Source organism: Neoarius graeffei, chromosome 15, assembly GCF_027579695.1.
Source record: "Neoarius graeffei isolate fNeoGra1 chromosome 15, fNeoGra1.pri, whole genome shotgun sequence".
In the NCBI taxonomy this organism is placed as follows: domain Eukaryota; kingdom Metazoa; phylum Chordata; class Actinopteri; order Siluriformes; family Ariidae; genus Neoarius; species Neoarius graeffei.
Window position 1 is genome coordinate 49,633,772 of NC_083583.1, and position 21,806 is coordinate 49,655,577.

Genomic DNA, 21,806 nt, shown 5'->3' on the forward strand with positions numbered 1-21,806 from the left:
GTTGGTAACTCGCCAGCGCCCCCTATAACGATCCCACAATTTCCTTGCGCGCTCCACCCGGATGTGACGTGAAGTGGAACTGCTTTAACTGTATCGAGAGCGCCTCGATTCGCTCTCTCATGTTCTGACTACTGGAGTGGTCGGACGGACTGTAGGCACGCTCGCCTACAGTGTTGAGACTAACCGCTATTGTCTGAGAACAGCCTGTTCAAATTAGTTTCGGCCGAACTTTTGAACGACCCGCTAAGTTTCAGCGATATAGTGGTTTTGATTCTAAACCTTTGCAAAGTTTAACTACAGTTAAGTAGTTTTCCACGCTAAGAGGCATTTGCGGACAGCTTCGCTCCTCTCAGCCTTTTCCTCGTCGACGCATCACCGGAGGTTTCTCCTGAAGCACCGTGGGCCAGCTAGGCCTTCATCTCCCTGCTTCGTTAGCCGCGGTTGGACGCAACGCGCCGCTAACCTCCTCTCCTCGGACTGCGACCCTCAGCGCGGACATCGGAGAAAGAACTTCCATCGCATTGAGTAGGCACTTGGGCAAATTTTTAATTTGTAGCTTATTCAGATGGTTGTTAGGGTCATGTTTAAGCTTTGAGCTATTTAGCATACCCGCTCAGACACGGAAGGTGTTTGTTTGTTTTTATTGTTTGTTTTGGTTCTGTTTTTTTTTTTTTTCTTTGAACTTGTTAGACAGGGTATCTTGCATGATATCTTTCCTTAACTCCATTGCTAGCTTCCCTATCTGATTAGCAGCGCAGCGACAAGTTTGTTATTTTAAGCTCCGAGGCTAGACCGCTACAAGGCCTAGTTCTCTCCATCCAACACATATACACACTCTCTCACACTCTTTCTCTCTCTCTCTCTCTCTCTCTCTCTCTCGCGTTGAGTTCTTTGCCTAGATAGTCTGTTGGAAATTGTTGTTAAGTGCAGTGTTTGGATCCAGCTGTAGCGTGGTCAGATTCTCCTTAGCAACTTATTGCTAGCTACCTCAGGGTGATACGCTAGCTGGTAGGCTTGTGTTCTCGACTAGGCCTGCAGGCGCCATTTTTCCGACGCCATTTTGATACCTTCCTCATTGAGTTACCTGTGATACGACACCTAGGCACTGACCGCCATTTTGTTTAAGCATTGCCAGAGTGGCTAGTCATTAGCATCTGCCCACAGATACCTACACAAAGCACACATTAGCCACAGAGCTAATCCTTTGTTCTATTTAGCTAACATTCCTTTGTTTTAGCTAACATTCCTTTGTTTTAGCTAACGACAAGCTAGGTCACACACACACACACGCATCGGCTTGCCCTAGCCTCACACACGCACACACAAGGGATTCTTTTCTTTTTCCTTCTATCTCTTTCTCTCTCTCTTTCCCTCAAATTTATAGTCCAGGTGTAATTGTTCCATTGTTTTGTCTTGTTATTACCTTTGCTGACATTGAATGTATTTTGAGTTTATTATTATTAGTGAGTAGTAGACAAATAAAAGCTAATAAAATTGAATTGCATTTTACTTGTTCCTGTTGTTTATTCACAAGGTCAACTATTTAGAACTCCTTTTTCCTTCAGAATTTAGCTTTTGTATACAACTGGGTTTCCCATCTAATACAGAGCTACCATTAATCTTGAATGTAACCATTCACGGTGAGTGTTAAGATTAATAATTTAAGATTTTATGAGACTGATCTTTATTTATAAATTGATTAATTTAATTATCAATTATTACATAATTTATAATTTAATTAATCCCAATTCAACCTACATTAAAGTGGTGCCCCGTGTGAGGCATAGTTTAATGACCTTGTGAATTTCTCAACAATAACTTGTAAACTGCTGTATACCCAAAATCAACTGCCAAGGTATAACACAGATGACTTTAATGGTGAATCATTAACAGTGTGTTAATCACAGAACTGAAATTCAGCTGCCAACCACAGTTAGCTGATAAACTGGTTTAATTGATTAGTACATTAGAGTAATATCTAATCCAAGTACTTAATTAACATTATTAATAATAATAATCATTATTGTTAACTAATTATTAATTGAGCTAATTAATACAAGTGAAACATTAGTGAAAACAAAGTAGCTAAGAAACCACATCAATTATTTAGCAACTTGGATTAAATTAAATTCTAACCTAATCAACCCCTAGTATTAATTTCCTTTAAGTTAATTAATACATTTCAAACAAAATGTCGCGTTCCCCATCAAGGGAGTCAGAAGGGCCCCTCCTCTCTCTCTTCGACGTTGTAGGCGATTTAGGCCAAGTCCCGGAGGATAGGAGAAATTACTTCTGTGATCTGGACCAAAAGGCTCGCTTTGATGAAATACACATAGCCGTTAGGGAACTTAAGGAGCGTACTATGACTCTTCCAGAAGGGCTACCCAAATTGTTCATGATCTACTATAAGGAAATGGAACATGTGTGTATGACCCTCGAACAAGAGAAAAGAACACTAAAACGACAACTGGCCGAAGCTCAAAGGAGAGCAGAAAGCGCGGAGAGTAGCCTCGTGGGCCTGAGAGCCACACAAGATGAACTAAAGCGCGAAATAGAATACCTCAGAGAAGAAGTGACGCAAGCACGTCGCTCAGATGAGGGATCGGCCAAACCCTCCCAAGAACAGAGTTCCGCTCTGGAGGAGGAAGAACCTGAGCTTAGAACGGTAGATCAGACACCGCACTCAAGCTCAACTCGCGTGAAAGTCGCGCGATCGCCACCTCGTGGCGCTGGGAGTTTTTACTTTACTCCCCACTACACCCCCTCGCGCTTCAATATCGCTGCAGCCTCTAGCCCGCAGAAAACGCCGCGCTATGTACCCTCGGACTCCTCTGACGGAGAGGCCGCCTACAAGCCGAAACGCAGACATAGGCGATATGAGAGCAGCTCAAATAGCGAAGACAGCGAGGACCCCTACGGGTCAAAATCAAAACGCCTCGTCGCAGAACGCAAAACTAGGATCCGCCAAATCGACGTCCTTGCGAAAGACATAGAGCGTTTTGAGCCGGAAAATCATAGACACCGAAGCGTTAATGATTATTTCCGGGAAATCGAGCGTAGCCTCCTGGACCTGCCAGAGGCTACGTCGCATGAAAAGGCCAGACTAGTCTGGAAAACTTTAGGTAGTGGCGTACGAGCATTCGTTGAGACCTTACCGCAGTCAGTCCTCGACAACTACAAGAAGATACGCAAGTACTTGAAAGAGGAATACTCGTTGTACGAGGACGAGACTGCTGCGACGATGGGTGCCATTCTGATCAGACAGAAACGAAGCGAACACCCTCGCGAGTACTACCGTCGGCTCCGTGCAGCGTACTTTCAGGGCAGAAGCGAGCCCGGGCTAGAGGAAGATCGCAACTTCAAGTCCCTCTTCCTCCATAACCTTCACCCGTGCATCCGTAACCAAGTAACACTCGCGTGTCGCCAGCGCCCCCATACTATGAGAGAAATGCGTCGCACCGCACAACTAACGTGGGAGACGTTCGTCCGACCCACAGACCGCCACGAGGACGATCCCAGAGTCCTCAGCCTATATGAGCAGGAAGATCAGTCCTTAGGCCTAGAAGGGGGTGAAGCCCCAAACCGCGGGCCCCCTTGGGCGAACCCAAACCCCGGCCACCAGACGTCGAGTCAACCCAAAGGTAACTGGAAAGTTCGACAAGCTGGAGCCAAGGGGGAACAGGGCCCCAACGCCAAAGGGCAAGGTAACCGCAAACCTGGCAGTCACGGCCCTAAATCTCAGAATAGCGGACAGTCAAGGCCCCATCGCAACTCCTCTCGAAGGGAGCGGAGCCCTAAGCTAGCTACCGCTAAACAAGCCAACCAAGAGCCACTTGGGATGGCAGAACTGAGGGCTGAATTAGCACGGATTAAACAAGCCAACCAAGAGCCGCTTGGGATGGCAGAATTGAGGACCGAATTAGCACGGGTTAAACAACTGCTGAGCAATAAGAACAGGAAGGGTAAGCCGAGCAAGGACAGGGACGAACCGTCAGCATGACTAGGCCGGGACCCATCCCCACCACCACCGCGTGTCTACCTCGTGGGGTGGGGAAAGGACCCCTGCCCAATAGGCAGCGATGAGTTGAAACCACCCCCTCCGTTAGTGAAGCCTGACCCGCAAGATGCACACCTGACGCAGTTTCTTGGAGATTTGGTTAGGAAAGGCAACGCCAAGCGTATCTATACCCCAGTGGTGGTAGAAGGCAACGTTTCCCTCCAAGCTCTCTTGGATACCGGGTCAGAAATCACCCTGATGTGTTCCAAAGTCTTCGCAGAGGTTTCTGATGCGCGGCGCGCGCAAGGTAGACCCATCAGAACCGAACGTTGTGACGTCAACTTGGTTAGCTTCACCCAGAATCAAGCCCCAGTAACAACCATTGCATGGTTAGAACTCACCTTCCAGGGCATGTCCATCACTCACCCCACTTACATCTGCTCTGTTGGTGTAGAACCGTTCCTCATTGGCCAAGACCTACTAGATAGGCTAGCGCCCCTCATTGACTGTCGTCGTGGGCAACTGTGGGCCCAGGTCGCGTCCCCACAGACCCCAGATCCTCGTCGTCACGATCGAGCCTGTTGCGATGAAGTTAGGGTGGAGGCTACTCCACCGATAGCTGAGTCAGGGCAGGTCCCCGAGAACCTCGAGACCACTCCGCTCCACCCTGAGCCGAGTCAAGACGCACCAAACTCAACCGACACTCCTCTCAACCGCAACGCGCTTGATGGCCACCCGTCTTTCCTTTGCTTTCTTGGCGAATCTGCCCCAACCAGGTACTACCCCTGGATATCTGGCAACATTATTGTCAACGGCGTCACGGCACCTGGCGTCAGGTTAGCGCTTTGGTCAGAGAAGTCAGCCATCAGCCAAACGTGGTTCGACATAGTGCGTCAGAGCACTCCTTCCCCTGTCTTTGTGCAGAAGAGCCACCGGCTACTGTCAGCCGAACAACCCCAGAGCCCCATCAAAGCCACAGGCGTCTGCGCCGTGTCGCTCGCCATCGGTCAGAGAGAATTCCTTCATTTCTTGAGTGTCGTCCCCGGACTTCCTGACCCACTGGTCATTGGGGCAGACATCTTGGTCAGACTGGGAGCCCAACTGGACCTAGTCAACCGGGTCATCTGGACCCAAGCCGACGCTGCTAAGCACCCGTTCCAAGCTGACCCGGAACAAATGCGGTCAGGACAAACGATTCCCCAAGCCTGCCATGTCGCTAGCGAATTTGACATTGTCATTCCCGCTAGGACTGCTGGTTCCCCTCTTAAGCTGGTCATCATGAAAGACCAACAGTTTCGTAGCTCCCAGGCGTTCTTCCAGCCTCTCAGATTCTTCATGGAGCTCGATTTAGCCGTGTGTGGGACTCCGCTGCTTGAAGTGAGTCATCGTTCCGCTTACCTCCTGGTTCAAAACTCCACGCGGGACGCCATCACGATCCCCGCCCGTCGGCCTTTAGGCCTTCTGATAGACCAGGCATTCCATGACTTTGAACTCACCATTCCAGTCATTGGTGAGCTGCCAACGCCGGACACTCATTCCGATCCAGTGGAACCTCCCTGGATCACTCTTCCTTTCCACATGATCCGCGTCGAACCTCACGACATGCTTTGCGACGAGCGCATAGTCATGACCAAAACTGACACCCCGAAACACATGCTGGTGTACGCTCTTGCCACGCAATCGAGCAACGACACCCCTGCAACTGAGGTCGTCGATTCAGCTCTAGGTGAACCGTACCCAGGCTTCGAACGAGAAGTTCAACAACAGCTGGTGAAAGCTGACAGCCTGACCACGGACACCCAGAGACGACAGCTCCGTGAACTGTTCTACGACTTCAAGGCGATCTGGGCGCGAGATTCTAATGACTGCGGAGTCACGGACATCCACACCGTCCGAATCCCAACAGATCCGAACGCTCCACCGACGTTCGTGCGGCAATACAAAATCCCGTTAGCCGCATACGACTCAATACAAGAAACACTGGACACTCTGCTGGAAAAGCAGATCATTCGTGAGTGTAACTCGACTTACAACTCCCCCTTATGGCCAGTGCTGAAACCGAACGGCAAGTGGCGTCTCACCATTGACTATAGGCAGCTGAACAAGCAAGTGCCCTTGTCAAGATGGCCCATGATCCATCTGGATCAAGAACTTGCCAAGGTGAAGGGTGCAAAGTTCTTCTCCACCGCCGACGTGGCGAGTGGATTCTGGACCATGCGCGTGGATCCAGCTGACCAGCACAAGCTGGCCTTTTCCTTTGGGAACCGCCAGCTAACTTTCAACCGATGTCCGTTCGGCTACGCGAACTCCCCCGCTGAATTCAACATCTTCTTGCATAAGGCAATGAGCGATGCCGCAGCTCGTGGCAACTTGATCTATGTCGATGACATCCTCATTAGGTCACAGACTTTTGATGCACACCTCGAAGAGATACGCCATGTTCTGTCTCAGCTGTCCAGAGCAGGAGCGAAGCTCTCTGTCACCAAAGGGCAGTGGTGTCGCACCAAAGTTGAATACGTTGGACTGTGTGTCGGGCCAGATGGCATTGAACCCCAGTCAGGGAGGGTGCGGGCTATCCAAGACATCAAAGCCCCATCCAACGTACCCGAACTCAGGAGCTTCTTAGGGGTCTGCAACTACTCCCGACAGTTCATTGAGGACTACGCGGACATAGCACGACCGCTCACCGAGCTCCTCCGGAAGGATAAACCCTTCCAGTGGAGTGACCCTCAAGAACTCGCGTTCAAGAGCATGAAGCAGAAGCTCTGCTCCGCTCCCTGCCTCGCGTATCCCGACAAAGACAAACCGTTCTTCTTGGAGGCTAGTTTCTCCACCCACTGCCTGGGCGCTGCACTGTCACAGCAGCATGACAAAGATCGCCGTGTCGTAGCATACGCCAGTCGGCCCCTCAGTGCTGTGGAGTTTAAATTTTCAGACTGCGAAAAAGCCCTGCTGGCCACGGTCTGGGCCGTTGAACACTTTCGCAGTTACATTGGTGGCCAGAAGGCGGTGATAGAGACCAATCATCAACCGGTCTCGTTCTTGAACAGCCAGAGGCTGAGAGAGGGAAGAGTTTCGAACAGTCGCATCGCAGCTTGGATGATGGCACTACAGGGCTACGACGTCGAGGTGAAGTACGCCCAGAACCACAAGATGGCGCTTGGCCGAGGCCTGGCGGAATGCCAGCATTGCGACTGCGAGAATAGTCCGGATCAAACCGAACTAACAACCGTACCTGCTCTCCCCTCCGACCACCACTACTATGACGAGAACGTCTGCAAAGACCTCCCCACCGCTTACATAGATGGATGCTCATTCCATCATGAACGCAAAGTCCAAGCCGGTGTCGGTATCGTATGGGCGAACGGCCCTATACAAGGGAAATACCAACATCGACTCGGGGCTAAGACTAGCCAATATGCGGAGGTAGCAGCCGTGCTCATCGTCCTGCAACAAGCTGCCCGTGAGAACATCAAGCGGTTAGTCCTCTGCTCTGATTCAAATTATGCCAGGCATAGCTTCGTCTCACACTTTCCCTCGTGGAAGGTGCGGGACATGAAAAACGCAAGGGGCAAGGAAGTGAAACACTCCGAACTCTTCCTAGCATGCGATCGACTCGTAACCGAACAGGGAATGTGCGTCTATTGGAAGAAGGTGAAGGGACATTCTCAAGTCCCAGGACCTGACAAAGTCGGTAACGATGAGGCAGATGGCCTCGCCAAAGCGGGAGCCGTGGACGGCCCCCTTTGGGAATTCCAGCCGTCATGGCTTCCCGAGACGCCACGCCATAACGTAACCGCGATTACTCGCCGACAGGCTAGAGCAGGTCAAACTGACGCAGTACCCCAAGCAGGAACCGTGCAACTCGGCCGACTGCCCCAGGACGCCGACCTGGTGTCTATGCAGGAAAGGGATCCCGTGATCCACCAAATCCGTAAGTTCCTTGCGGACCCCGTGGCGTCCCCAATTTCCCCACAAGAGTTGCAACAGTCCCGAGACTTAAACCACCTTCACAATCTCAAAAACGGCTTAAAACTCGAGAAAGGACTCCTGGTGTACACACCACGCAACCAGGGACCTCCCCGGTGGGTCGTGCCCACAGATCATAGGGGGGTCATGTTGCAGTACGCTCACGACAGCCCGTGCGGGGGCCATAGGAACGCTCAGGTGACCTACCAGACACTCCAACAGATTGTCTATTGGCCCTTCATGATTCAGGACGTTACCGAGTATGTTAAAGGGTGCTTGATTTGCTGCCAATTCCGACCAGCCCAACCGTTGAACCGCGCCCCACTGCAAAGCAAAGGCATCTCATTCCCCTGGTCTAATCTCCAGATAGACTGGGTCGGACCGGTGCCGAAATCAGCTCGAGGTAATAAGTACCTCCTGACCGTCACTTGCGCGTTCACGAAGTGGGTGGAATGCTTGCCCGCCCCAAACGAAACCGCAGAGACCACCGCTCTCCTTCTTATGAACCATGTGTTCAGCCGTTGGGGCTTGCCCCTATCCATTGATTCCGACCGAGGTACTCATTTCACCGCAGAGGTCATGAGAGTGTTGTGGGAGATGCTCGGAGTCGAGGCAAAATTCCACATCGCGTATCATCCTCAGTCTTCCGGTCAGGTCGAACGCGCCAACCAAACCATCGTGAGCATGCTTCGCAAGTATGTGAGTCACCATGGCAAAGATTGGGACATCAAACTCCCTCTGGTGCTGATGGCCATTCGGTCCACTCCTCACCGCACCACCGGAGTCACCCCGTTCGAAATGATGACTGGCCGTGAAATGGTTCTTCCCTTACACCTCCTCTACCGACCAGAGGACCTAAGCGTTGCCACTGCGTACACCGCACACCAGTACGTCACCGACTTGCAACGCCACTTGCAGGCCACGTTTGCGTGGGCCCAGGAACACCTCGAAAAGAGTGCGAAAGGACAGAAAGCTTACTACGACAGAAAGGCGACACACCGTGAGTACGAAGTAGGCGACAGAGTCCTATACTTCAATTTCACCAAACCGGTAGGAGTAGCCAGAAAATTCTTACCCCGTTGGTCCGGCCCTTTCGAAATCGTCGGTAAACTGTCCCCCGTCGCCTACCGCATCAAAACTTCGAAGCCCAGCCAGGCGCCTTCGTATAGATGGGTCCATAGCAACCAAATAAAGCTTTTTGAGCAGTCCACACTCCATAGGGGGGTGGACAAACAATAAGTTATAGCCTGCCCAACTTAGTTGCATGCCTCTCAATCCATAAGCGTGCATCTATAAGTAACCACCCTCGTTACCACTCAAATCGGAATAACAAACTCCTGTATGTTGCAGAATGGCCCCTCTCTGGATCCTCGGCATCTTCCTAGTCCTGCAGACCACATTGGCCGGTAACATAGTGGAACCAGGTCCGCCGAGTGGCATTGTTCTCCAAGATGCCCCAGGACTGCTCCTCACCAATTGCCGCGTCCATACCCAGCGCGTGTACACCCGCCTCGATCCTTGGGACGTGTACCGTAAGCATTTTAGATCGCCCACACAAACAAACCTCGAAACCGGGCCTGACTCCGAGATTGGGTCCAACATCGAACACGCCAAGCGTACCACAGTTCACATGCTCGAACAGTTACAGAAGTTCATAGTCACTGAGGAGGAACTCAGCGGCAAAACACGCCCTAAACGGTTCCTCGGAGGACTACTTACTGCTGCATCCGCCATTGGCTCTCTGTTCTCAATGGGCCTCTCTGCCGTTAACACCGTTAGCCTAACCGCGGTCAAACGAGAAATGAACATTCTTAAGGAAGAAATGCCAGAAATCCAGGGTAGACTACTAACTCAACAGGAGGAGCTGCAGGGCCTAGGCAAAACCCTGCAGGGAACCATACTAACCGTTAACATGCATTCTACATTAATCAAGAACACCGTACATGCCGTAGACAGGCTAGCGACAATCATGAGAAGCGAGGTCAAGTACGTCCGAGTAATCCGAGACCTAATGCAGGACCTGATGAGAGAAGTAAGTAGCTCTCTCAGCACCCTGAGTGGAGGTAAAATCCCACCATATTTGATACCCCTCAGCATGGTTGACAGCATACTCCGATCTACTACCACGACTAACGTTTACTCATCACAGATTCATCTGGCTTATAGTCTTGGCAGTGCTATCCCCATTTTTGTGAACCCTCAAAACCTAGAAATAGGCTTCATCCTCAATCTCCCCGTTATTGAACGGCAAAACATATACAGAATCAAATCTGTCCTTAATGTAGGTTTCTGGAACAACGACGTACACGTACGTTTGCAGACACCTTCCACCATAGCCTATCACGATGACAACCCCTCTATCTACCTCGTCCCTAATTTAGACATGTGCACCTCTACCAAAGATATCCACTGGGTCTGCCCCAGCAATCCCTTTATCCGAGACACCACAGACCGTCTCTGTGGATTGACAAAAGTCCCCGAGCAGAAGTGTGCAGGCAAATTGTCTATTAAAGATGAAGGAATAGGAACTAGAGTAGAAAGAGCTGGTAATCGGTGGCTAATCAACACTCCCCAAACTGAGATTCTGGTATCATATGATCAACATAACACTGCCACTAGAATGAAGATCCCTAACGAAACCTCTCTCCTAAGTGTCCCACTAGGAGCCACTGTTCACGTGGGTGACATCACCCTCCATCACCTTAGCGCTGACCAGTATGAGACCGAGATAGAAATGCCCGATGCCTTCCCAGGTCACGAACTTGAGATAAACTCCACCCTCCAAGCACAACTACTGCTGGAAGGGACCAAAACCGTGCAATTCGATCTTAAGCCCACTGGCATCGCTACCACTTTCTTGAATAACCGCGCAAACCCTTCGTCCGATCAAGGATCTTTAATAAGCCGAATTGCGCTGGGATTTCTAGCTAGCGGTTGGGTTATCACAGTCTTCATAGCCATCACTCTACACAGGTACATACTGACACTACACCGCAAACTGGACAAAACGATCTACGCACCTGAGAAATTAGATCGTGGCATTGTCCGATTCTCCATCAGGCCTAAGGCCTCCACTAACTTTCTTGAAGAGTAGGCTTGCTAACACGCTAACTAACCCCTCTTTTCCATTTTCCTTTATGGAGTTTTGATTATTTTTGTTTGCTGTGTGAAATATTGTATGTAGAAGGTAGTTAAGTAGCCATAGTGTAATTGTTTTCATGTCCAAGTGCCTATGCTTTCATGCCCAAGTGCCTATGCATCTTATGGACTGTATGAAATGAATTGAACTGTTGAACTGTGTCTGAAAGACTTTTCACAGAAAGGACCCTTGGAACTACCTCATTGTGGAACTACCTCATTGTGGAACTACCTCATTGTGGATTACTAGGGACCGTGGGCCGCAGACTAAACACCATGTGCCCATAGGGTATCACTCCTTTCAGCGCCTATGGCCAAGGGGGGAATGTTGGTAACTCGCCAGCGCCCCCTATAACGATCCCACAATTTCCTTGCGCGCTCCACCCGGATGTGACGTGAAGTGGAACTGCTTTAACTGTATCGAGAGCGCCTCGATTCGCTCTCTCATGTTCTGACTACTGGAGTGGTCGGACGGACTGTAGGCACGCTCGCCTACAGTGTTGAGACTAACCGCTATTGTCTGAGAACAGCCTGTTCAAATTAGTTTCGGCCGAACTTTTGAACGACCCGCTAAGTTTCAGCGATATAGTGGTTTTGATTCTAAACCTTTGCAAAGTTTAACTACAGTTAAGTAGTTTTCCACGCTAAGAGGCATTTGCGGACAGCTTCGCTCCTCTCAGCCTTTTCCTCGTCGACGCATCACCGGAGGTTTCTCCTGAAGCACCGTGGGCCAGCTAGGCCTTCATCTCCCTGCTTCGTTAGCCGCGGTTGGACGCAACGCGCCGCTAACCTCCTCTCCTCGGACTGCGACCCTCAGCGCGGACATCGGAGAAAGAACTTCCATCGCATTGAGTAGGCACTTGGGCAAATTTTTAATTTGTAGCTTATTCAGATGGTTGTTAGGGTCATGTTTAAGCTTTGAGCTATTTAGCATACCCGCTCAGACACGGAAGGTGTTTGTTTGTTTTTATTGTTTGTTTTGGTTCTGTTTTTTTTTTTTTCTTTGAACTTGTTAGACAGGGTATCTTGCATGATATCTTTCCTTAACTCCATTGCTAGCTTCCCTATCTGATTAGCAGCGCAGCGACAAGTTTGTTATTTTAAGCTCCGAGGCTAGACCGCTACAAGGCCTAGTTCTCTCCATCCAACACATATACACACTCTCTCACACTCTTTCTCTCTCTCTCTCTCTCTCTCTCTCGCGTTGAGTTCTTTGCCTAGATAGTCTGTTGGAAATTGTTGTTAAGTGCAGTGTTTGGATCCAGCTGTAGCGTGGTCAGATTCTCCTTAGCAACTTATTGCTAGCTACCTCAGGGTGATACGCTAGCTGGTAGGCTTGTGTTCTCGACTAGGCCTGCAGGCGCCATTTTTCCGACGCCATTTTGATACCTTCCTCATTGAGTTACCTGTGATACGACACCTAGGCACTGACCGCCATTTTGTTTAAGCATTGCCAGAGTGGCTAGTCATTAGCATCTGCCCACAGATACCTACACAAAGCACACATTAGCCACAGAGCTAATCCTTTGTTCTATTTAGCTAACATTCCTTTGTTTTAGCTAACATTCCTTTGTTTTAGCTAACGACAAGCTAGGTCACACACACACACACGCATCGGCTTGCCCTAGCCTCACACACGCACACACAAGGGATTCTTTTCTTTTTCCTTCTATCTCTTTCTCTCTCTCTTTCCCTCAAATTTATAGTCCAGGTGTAATTGTTCCATTGTTTTGTCTTGTTATTACCTTTGCTGACATTGAATGTATTTTGAGTTTATTATTATTAGTGAGTAGTAGACAAATAAAAGCTAATAAAATTGAATTGCATTTTACTTGTTCCTGTTGTTTATTCACAAGGTCAACTATTTAGAACTCCTTTTTCCTTCAGAATTTAGCTTTTGTATACAACTGGGTTTCCCATCTAATACAGAGCTACCATTAATCTTGAATGTAACCATTCACGGTGAGTGTTAAGATTAATAATTTAAGATTTTATGAGACTGATCTTTATTTATAAATTGATTAATTTAATTATCAATTATTACATAATTTATAATTTAATTAATCCCAATTCAACCTACACGCACAAGTTGTTCTACCAAAGAATGGTTAAAGAAGAATAAAGTTAATGTTTTGGAATGGCCAAGTCAAAGTCCTGACCTTAATCCAATCAAAATGTTGTGGAAGGACCTGAAGCGAGCAGTTCATGTCAGGAAACCCACCAACATCCCAGAGTTAAAGCTGTTCTGTACACAGCAATGGGCTAAAATTCCTCCAAGCCAGTGTGCAGGACTGATCAACAGTTACCAGAAACATTTAGTTGCAGTTATTGCTGCACAAGGGGGTCACACCTCATACTGAAAGCAAAGGTTCACATATTTTTGCCACTCACAGATATGTAATATTGGATCATTTTCCTCAATAAATAAATGACAAAATATCATATTTTTGTCTCATTTGTTTAACTGGGTTCTTGCTATCTACTTTTAGGACTTGTGTGAAAATCTGATGATGTTTTAGGTCATATTTATGCAGAAATATAGAAAATTCAAAAGGGTTCACAAACTTTCAAGCACCACTGTAGGTTAGGTTAACTGGTGACTCTAAATTGACCATGAGTGTGAATGGTTGTCTGTGTCTATGTGTCAGCCCTGTGATGACCTGGTGACTTGTCCAGGGTGTACTCTGCCTTTCGCCCGTAGTCAGCTGGGATAGGCTCCAGCTTGCCTGCGACCCTGTAGAACAGGATAAAGTGGCTAGAGATAATGAGATGATATTCAAAGTCAAAGTCCTTCCTGCACCGTTCATGGCACATTTGGCGGCGCCAATCTCCGTTTCTTAGCACTCGGCCTCTCACCTATATGACATAGCTAGGGTTACAGTGGGGGGCTGGTCCTCTGGTAACCATGAGAGTTTGACTCCCCACTCATACAGTGGGGCAAAAAAGTATTTAGTCAGTCACCAATTGTGCAAGTTCTCCCACTTAAAAAGATGAGAGAGGCCTGTAATTTTCATCATAGGTGTACCTCAACTATGAGAGACAAAATGAGAAAAAAAAATCCAGAAAATCACATTGTTTGATTTTTAAAGAATTTATTTGCAAATTGTGGTGGAAAATAAGTATTTGGTCAATAACAAAAGTTCATCTCAATACTTTGTTATATACCCTTTGTTGGCAATGACAGAGGTCAAACATTTTCTGTAAGTCTTCACAAGGTTTTCACACACTGTTGCTGGTATTTTGGCCCATTCCTCCATGCAGATCTCCTCTAGAGCAGTGATGTTTTGGGGCTGTCGCTGGGCAACATGCACTTTCAACTCCCTCTAAAGATTTTCTATGGGGTTGAGATCTGGAGACTGGCTAGGCCACTCCAGGACCTTGAAATGCTTCTTACGAAGCTACTCCTTCGTTGCCCGGGCAGTGTGTTTGGGATCATTGTCATGCTGAAAGACCCAGCCACATTTCATCTTCAATGCCCTTGCTGATGGAAGGAGGTTTTCATTCAAAATCTCATGATACATGACTCCATTCATTCTTTCCTTTACACGGATCAGTCGTCCTGGTCCCTTTGCAGAAAAACAGCCCCAAAGCATGATGTTTCCACCTCCATGCTTCACAGTAGGTATGGTGTTCTTTGGATGCAACTCAGCATTCTTTCTCCTCCAAACACGACAAGTTGAGTTTTTACCAAAAAGTTCTATTTTGGTTTCATCTGACCATATGACATTCTCCCAATCCTCTTCTGGATCATCCAAATGCTCTCTAGCAAACTTTAGACAGGCCTGGACATGTACTGGCTTAAGCAGGTGGCACTGCAGGATTTGAGTCCCTGGCGGTATAGTGTGTTACTGATGGTAGCCTTTGTTACTTTGGTCCCAGCTCTCTGCAGGTCATTCACTAGGTCCCCCTGTGTGGTTCTGGGATTTTTGCTCACCATTCTTGTGATCATTTTGACCTCACGGGGTGAGATCTTGCATGGAGCCCCAGATCGAGGGAGATTATCAGTGGTCTTCTATGTCTTCCATTTTCTAATAATTGCTCCCACAGTTGATTTCTTCACACCAAGCTGCTTACCTATTGCAGATTCAGTCTTCCCAGCCTGGTGCAGGTCTACAATTTTGTTTCTGGTGTCCTTTGACAGCTCTTTGATCTTGGCCATAGAGGAGTTTGGAGTGTGACTGTTTGAGGTTGTGGACAGGTGTCTTTTATACTGATAACGAGTTCAAACAGGTGCCATTAATACAGGTAATGAGTGGAGGACAGAGGAGCCTCTTAAAGAAGAAGTTACAGGTCTGTGAGAGCCAGAAATCTTGCTTGTTTGTAGGTGATCAAATACTTATTTTACCGAGGAATTTACCAATTAATTCATTAAAAATCCTACAATGTGATTTCCTGGATTCTTTCCCCCCATTCTATCTCTCATAGTTGAAGTGTACCTATGATGAAAATTACAGTCCTCTCTCATCTTTTTAAGTGGGAGAACTTGCACAATTGGTGGCTGACTAAATACTTTTTTGCCCCACTGTATCTGTATTGCAGCATGCCTTGCCAGATGGCAGTAGGCACCATTTTTATAGTGGTCTTTGGTATGACCCAACCATGAGTAGAACTCGCGATCTCCCGATCGAGAGGCGGATGCGCTAACTACTAGGCCACTCGCCAGTAATAAGTAGATTCGGTCAGAAATATTGAGGTAGACAGGTGTTTATTAATCATTCAGTTATCATTCAGTGACTGCTGCATGGGCAAGACTTAAAAGCCTGTCACTCTGAAAGCCCTACGTATAAGGGTTGGTATGGAAATAGACATAGATTTCATGGTTATATTTTTATTATATATAGAGGATATTACATGGTGGCACAAAGATATGAAGTTTATCTATGAGTGGCGAATGCATATATCATGAGTGAGTAAAACGAACGAGTGAAATATTTTTCAACATGAGAAGATAAACTTCCCGTCTTTGCACCACTGTGTATTTCTTTTTTTTTTAATTATATAAACACATCTACAAAAAATACGCAAGTTAATCCAAAAAATTGTAATTTGGAACCGGTTTGTCATTTTGACAACGCGCATCCAGCCAGCAGGAAAACACTGGGAGTGACATCTTCAGAGTGAAATATTGGAAAATATGTCACTCAGCTCCGCAATGCATTTTGAATGAAAAATACGAGTTTTTCAACACAAGTAGATAAACTTCATATCTTTTAGCCAACGTGTGATTTTCTTTTTGTTATATAGACACTTTCACAAACACAAAGTACCCAAATTTATCAAAACAATTCATCAATTTCTTCACTAGTGAAGATATTGGAAAATATGTTACTTGATATCCCGGATGTAGTTTGTATGAAAAATATGAGTGGTGTAACGCGGCTGTGACAAACCAGACGCTCGCGGATGTAAAATGAAAACAAGGCTTTAATAAGAGGACAATCCAAAATCAATGTACAAAAGCCAGGCCAGGTCAAAACCAGGAAATCCAACTGAGTAATGGGGGCTAGACAAATCGTGGTCATGAAACAGGCGATAATCCAAGAACCAGGAATCAGGAAAACACAGGTAATCAGAACACAAGGGCTAGGCAAAATCAGAGTCGAGAAGCCGGGAAGCAAGAGAAAAGAGCAAACAAACAGAAGGACTAGGTGAAATGGGGAGAAACCAGAAGGCAAAAAGGGTCATACACGGAAATGCAGTCGGATAGAAACTCTCAGTAGGCTCTCGGAAAATGTGGAGGCAATACTGTGCAACAAACTGAATAGACAGAGGGGTATAAATACAGAAACAAAAGAGGTACAGGTGTTAATTAGAACTCAGGGGAGCCACTCCTAGGAAGTGGTTCGGGGTTGACTGATGGAGGGCGCGTAGTAATGTCAGGTGTGTGAGTGGGTTTGTGGGAAGTGGAGTCCAAAGTGTTAGGTGAGCCTGGGAGCGTGACAAGTGGTGTATTTTCCAGTAAAACACTTGTGTTTATATAATAATAATAATAATAATCTCTTATTTTATATTATATTTTTAATTTGCTTTTAGGCAAAATATTATTTAAATACAATGTTTTCCTTTTTTTAATATTACAGCTTTACTTGTTTTTGATATGCATGCAAAAGAGAAACGTATTTCAGTTCAAGGTAACTTGCAGTTTTCAAAGTTTTCAGAGTACCATGCTAGGCAGCCACACACATGCAATCACTTGCATACCAAAAGGGTCAATTCTTTCATTATTAATGCATTCTGTCAGTGGCTGGATGCTGCAGAGTTTAGGAGTAAATGCCAAGTGTTTTCTGCTTAGTGGTGCTCTTCAAATTTCTTAAAAAAAACCCCGAGATATTAACACTTTTTTGCACTTAGCATGAAGGCCATGAAATGTGACAGAATTTTTGGTGGCTTAGGCAACTACAGGTACTAATTTGAGATTTTCAATGTCAAGTATTTCTTCTGGACTTACAAATCTACAATTGTACAATGTGCAATTTTATCTGCATGCCTCAGGAAAAGGTCATTTGATCAAACCATTTAGACTCCTTTCAAACCACCTACTCTACATGTATGTCTAAATAGTAATGAGACCACTGGGGTACTAAGATTATTTAGTACTGTACTATAGCACCAGTTAGTATGCCATTATCATCTACTTCAGTGATTCTCAAGTGGTTTTACTTCAGGACCCATATTTTATGTTGGACATTAAGTTGCAACCCAACACTACACTAAAGATGTTTATCTTATTTAAGTAAATGAAGAAATGCATAATAATGTTATTAACCTCCTAAGGCCCAAGCTGTTTTTTTTACATGCATTTTTTATTTCTCTTTGCTATTTGGGCTTATTAGAACCTGATTAGAATAAAAACTAAGCATCATCTTTTGATAAGATGTACTTTTAGAGAAAAAGTATGTCCACATATGTGGATTCTTGTTCCGAATTACTAAAAAGTGCTGTCCACGCATGTGACCGCTAAGCCCTAGGAGGTTAATACTCTTACTACTCTCCTCCTCCTTCTCCTACTACTACTCATCTCATTATCTCTAGCTGCTTTATCCTGTTCTACAGGGTCGCAGGCAAGCTGGAGCCTATCCCAGCTGACTACGGGCGAAAGGGGTGTACACCCTGGACAAGTCGCCAGGTCATCACAGGGCTGACACATAGACACAGACAACCATTCGCACTCACATTCACACCTACGGTCAATTTCGAGTCACCAGTTAACCTAACCTGCATGTCTTTGGACTGTGGGGGAAACTGGAGCACCCGGAGGAAACCCACGTGGACACGGGGAGAACATGCAAACTCCGCACAGAAAGGCCCTCATCGGCCACGGGCCTCGAATCCGGACCTTCTTGCTGTGAGGCGACAGCGCTAACCACTACACCACCATGCCACCACCATTACTACTACTACTAATTATTATTATCTATCCATCCACCCATCCATTATCCGTAACCGCTTATCCTGTGCAGGGCTGACTATGGGCAAGAGGCGGGGTACACACTGGAAAAGTTGCCAGATCATCACAGGGCTGACACATAGAGACAAACAACCATTCACATTCACACCTACAGTCAATTTAGAGCCACCAATTAACCTAACCTGCATGTCTTTGGACTGTGGGGGAAACCGGAGCACCTGGAGGAAACCGACGTAGACACGGGGAGAACAAGCAAACTCCACACAGACAAGCCCCCATCGGCCATTGGGCTCAAACCCAGAACCTTCTTGCTATGAGGCAACAGTGCTAACCACTACACCACCGTGCCACACTATTATTATTATCATCATTATTATTATTATTGTTGTTGTGAATAACATTTGGCATTGTGAATAACAGTTGAAATAATCATGACTGCACTCCAGTGAATTCACTCCAAAGTTGTGCTTGTCTGGCTAGTTTTGGTCTAGTTTTGCCTGTTTAAGGCCAATCCGCTCCTGATGGTGCTACTCCCTTTGGTCAAACAGGTCTTGAAGAAACTGGAACCTCTCCTTCTCAATGTTGAGCAGCTCCTGGCTGCACTGACAGTCTTGGCCAGCTGTACGCTACCTGCAGCCTGGGGAGCTGTCAGCCGAGAGGGTCCAGGGAATGAGGAGGCAGCAAGGCCATGAGGGGTGGGGAGGCACTGCGGTCTGGGGAGGTGATGGTGTAGATACTGTACGTCCTTCATATCCCAAATACCACTCAGCTACATGCCGATTTACAAGGGACATTAAGGTCTTGACTGGGTAATAATGAAATGAGTGGGCGCAGGGAAAACATTTACTGAATTCTCATCTCATCTGATTATCTCTAGCCGCTTTATCCTTCTACAGGGTCGCAGGCGAGCTGGAGCCTATCCCAGCTGACTACGGGTGAAAGGCGGGGTACACCCTGGACAAGTCGCCAGGTCATCACAGGGCTGACACATAGACACAGACAACCATTCACACTCACATTCACACCTACGGTCAATTTCGAGTCACCAGTTAACCTAACCTGCATGTCTTTGGACTGTGGGGGAAACCGGAGCACCCGGAGGAAACCCACGCAGACACGGGGAGAACAGGCAAACTCCGCACAGAAAGGCCCTCGCCGGCCACGGGGCTCGAACCCAGGACCTTCTTGCTGTGAGGCGACAGCGCTAACCACTACACCACCGTGCCGCCCATTTACTGAATTATTTAACTTATGATTTGCTCATTCTTTCATGTGAACGTTTGTTCATTTAATAATTTAAAAAAATGCTTGGAATAAAAAATGTTATTGTCCAAAAATGTAAAATAGTTTCAATTATTAATTACTACATTGTAATGCTTAACAATGATACAATATATTAACATATTTTAAGAACTTTTTATATTTCATTGGTTTGTGGTTAAAAATGAATGCCATGTGACCTCACTGACTGGATTTAGCAGCTACTAATGCCTTTCATGAAGACAGGCATTGCAAAGAAGCTCTTAGCATAGTTGCTCTTAAGAGACCCTCTTATGAGTGAGTTCGGGAAAACCATGTACAGAGACAACGTTCATTGCTTAAGAGCATCTTTAAACTTACTCTTTAGCCCTAAAGTGTAATGTTATTGGGAAACCCACCCAGGATTTGTTTATATTAATGAGCTCATTGTAATGTTATCGCTCATTCAGAAGGATTTGGAATCCAAGACTAATATTAAACAAAGCCAATCAATTTTACTGTACCAAGACAGCTAAAAGTACCTTTTTAAAAAAAAAAAAAAACCCTGACTTTTGGATTAAAATCTTCGGCTTTGGTCTGTGTTCTTGTTTATTTTTCAGTCTCTTCTCCAAAGTATGAGTGTCAAAAGATTTTTCTAAGCAGTCTTAATGGACTGCCATTTTGGCCCAAAAAGCAGATAAGCTCCTAGCTGAAGATGAAAGTGACAGCAAGCTATCTAGAATTATAGATGACATATTTGAGAAATGAATGCAAATAATCAAACAGAACTTTACACTGAATTTACTACATAGTTTATTTACAGTATTTACAAGTTATACCTACTTTAGACTCCAAATGATTCTGATTGGCACTGTTGATATATTTTAGTTTGACATGTCAGTCACAGGCGACACGGTGGTGTAGTGGTTAGCGCTGTCGCCTCACAGCAAGAAGGTCCGGGTTCAAGCCCCGTGGCCGGCAAGAGCCTTTCTGTGTGGAGTTTGCATGTTCTCCCCGTGTCCGCGTGGGTTTCCTCCGGGTGCTCCGGTTTCCCCCACAGTCCAAAGACATACAGGTTAGGTTAACTGGTGACTCTTAAATTGACCGTAGATGTGAATGGTTGTCTATGTGTCAGCCCTGTGATGACCTGGCCCAGGGTGTACCCCGCCTTTCGCCCGTAGTCAGCTGGGATAGGCTCCAGCTTGCCTGCGACCCTGTAGAACAGGATAAAGTGGCTACAGATAATGAGATGAGATGTCAGTCACATTCATTCCTGATTTACTGATTGGCAGCTGGTTACGAGGTTCCTCCACATTGAGAGATCTACCAATCCTCATAAGCAGAAGCTGTACAGTACATCTAGGCAGGGAAGACAAAGATCACACTGACTAATATAGGCTGAGATAGTTTTTATCTGTGCAAAACACACCCACCTCAACTCTATTCATTCCTCGTGAAGCTGTGCGACCGGGCAGTGCGTTAAAAGCTTGTTGTCCAATGAGCAGTTACTGTATCTTCCTTCCCATTAAAACACTGAGTACACAAACTCCTAACAGACACTAATTGACACACTGGCTTTAATAAGTGTCTGTTAGTTCTGGGTCGGGGGCTTCAAAGGAGATTTTCCTGCTTGCTGCACTGTTCACCAGAAAACAGTTTGAGTTTAATGGAAGAATAGCACAATATTGCCAGGAGATATTGAATTACACCAAGACTGATGAATAATATAGACACTTTTTGGCAAATATTTCATTATTGCATTTTATGAAATGTTGGGGAGGCCAGGCTTCCCATGTAGTCTTAAAGCAACTGCCTTTGGTTCTCTTTATATGTTTGTTATCCAGTTTGTGTTCTAATTAGATAACTTTAGTCGACTTGGGACATGATCATGCATCCAAGACGGTGTATGAGACATACGCCTGAAAACTTCCATCAGATTGGCCATGATAGATTTGTCTATGAATGTAATACTAAGGGCTTGCCAGGATGATTCACAGGGCTTTGCAGTGTTGTGAAAAGTTATTCTACAATATAGAGGTGCTATATTAACCTTAC

The 21,806-nt window shown here is 46.4% G+C and overlaps 1 protein-coding gene across 2 annotated transcripts in view; it reads left to right on the forward strand.

Moving 5' to 3' along the window:
- LOC132899553 (inactive N-acetylated-alpha-linked acidic dipeptidase-like protein 2) overlaps nt 1–21,806 on the forward strand; it is a 711,964-nt gene that overhangs the window by 342,182 nt on the left and 347,976 nt on the right. The gene's annotated exons all lie outside the window — the stretch shown is intronic.